A 2,318-nucleotide genomic window follows, 5' to 3' on the forward strand; every position below is an offset into this window, starting at 1 on the left:
AAGTTAAATTACCACTGCACTACAATTACTGTGCCCAGTTCTGCTGCTCATGATTTAGCGGAGAGAAGAAGAGTTCAGGGTTCCTAGAGTATTAAGATATATGGGAGGACACAAAGAATTTGATTTGATATAAATATATATATATATGAGAACAAAATTTGATAATAAAGGGTTTCTCAGTCTAGCAGACATAACACGATCTAATGGCTGGAAGGAGAAGTTAAACAAATTCCATGAGAAATATGGAACATGTTTCTAACATTAGAATAAAGTGCCAAGTGTTGTGGTATAGCTTCTATCACAGGAATTACTTTTATCGGGGTTGGATGCCTTACTAAACCACAGCTGTTGGAGATGAAGCAAGAATTAAATCAGAAAAAATACTTAAGCCTGTATTGCTGTTGTATATTAGATAATCACTTATTTAATGCTGTTCTTAAATTCCAGGAATATTTTACCCTGGGTGCACAAATCTGAATGTTTCAAAGTTTAACATTTATTTGTGATTTTTGCTTTTGTGCCTCTGACTGCAAAAACTGGTAACAGAGAATATTTGTATTCCTGTGGCAACTCTGAAATGTAATAATTAAAACACTCTAATATATAGGCATGATTCAGGCATTTATTAGATGGACTGTCCTAGACTTTAGGAGGCTTGGTGGAGCTAAAAGTTTGAAATCAAGTCAAGCTGTTGTTTGAGTGTGCACCTCTAGAGTTTCTGAGTTTTAAGCACTTACAGTTACCTCTTGAAGTTGCATGATTGGTTGTTTTGCATTTACAATGTTTTTCTTTCCTTTATATGAAATAATGCTGGCTGAACTTCCAGTAGTTCAGCAAAACTAATGAGACTAAGCTTATCTGTAAATTTTAGCCCATATGTACTCCTGCGATGAAAATGCCCATAATTATAGAGGAAGTACATTCACATAAACAAACACAAGGAAAATGTATTGAGAAAGATTTCCATTTACTCTTTGTTTGAGGCATAACAATATTAGCTACAATGATTATAGGCAAACTCACATGTTATTCTCTTAATAAGCACATATATATAATTTGATACCCAGTAAATAGCAGCACAAACACTTTCACAAGTCTCTCTAACACAAGGTCATGCATATCAGACAGGCACATCACAGTGCCCTCTGTGAAAGCCTGATCAGCTTTTTTTTTGTGAGATGAAAAGTCTCTCAGTGCTTTTGTATCTCATAGATCCTACAAAAAAAAAAAAAACATAAATGACACTAAGTCTAACCAATTCTCTATCCAATTCAAGTCTGACTATTCAGTGAAATCAGACACAAGCTAAAAAACTAGTGGCACCAATGTTCTGTATTTGACAAATGTAAGAATGTTCATATCAGCAGGACACCATAAATGTGCCTGTTTCAGGGCACTTCTAGGAAACAAGTGTACAATAGAAGGTGATGAGCATACACATCAAACCAGTTATTCAACATGCTGTTGCTGTTTTCTTTGACGTTGGGTGCTGCATAGGCCTTACAACCCTGAGCACTCCTGAGTGCAAGTATCTGTTCCTCCCCTCGGAAAGGTTGTGTGCAAATCCTGTTGGGGTGGGGCACCAGAGATAAAGACACTGCAACTTGAAAATGGTGACAGCTGCTGAGCTGGCATCACACGCTTGAGATGAGTGTCCAGAAGCAATTTATCGACCTTTTGCTCTTCATACTTAAATATGTTTTAAAACACTGCAATTGTACTCAAGTGTGTGTGCCCCAGGTGCTTTGGGGTCGTGGCTGTAACGTGGCTCAGGAGCATGTTCAAACATTGCTCATTTATACATGTGAAAGGTGGGGGCTACCAGCTGCTGGGCTGCTGCTGTTCTTCCAGAGGCAGATCCTGAGATGATGGTGCTGAGGTTTGTGCTTTTCTCCCTGTCTTCAGAGGAATGTAGCACATGACTACTGACTGAGGATTTTGCAAGTCCGGGGCCTCCTGCACCAACACTGCTGGTCAGTTTCCTGTAAATCCTGAACAAAGAATCCACACATCACAACCCTATCTCTTGTGAAGGCCTTTACAAACTCATTCCAGGATCCCATGAAGATGGTGAGATCCAAGTTTTGCTTATGAAAAACCCAGACAGAGGTTTAGGCAGAGATCTAAATTTAGTCCTTTTACTCCCAGACCAGGTTATCACTCTCCCAGCGTGGGGGGAAGTCCAGAAACACACAAGCCTTCGCCAATTCCTACTCAGAAGCTGATGAGTGCTGGGTGGAACTGGCCACACAGCGGGTGCGGCCATGGCACCGACACAAAAGAAGCTGATTCAGCTCATTCCCAGATAATTTTCACTG

The sequence above is a fragment of the Zonotrichia albicollis genome, chromosome 1 (genome assembly GCF_047830755.1).
Source record: "Zonotrichia albicollis isolate bZonAlb1 chromosome 1, bZonAlb1.hap1, whole genome shotgun sequence".
NCBI lineage: Eukaryota > Metazoa > Chordata > Aves > Passeriformes > Passerellidae > Zonotrichia > Zonotrichia albicollis.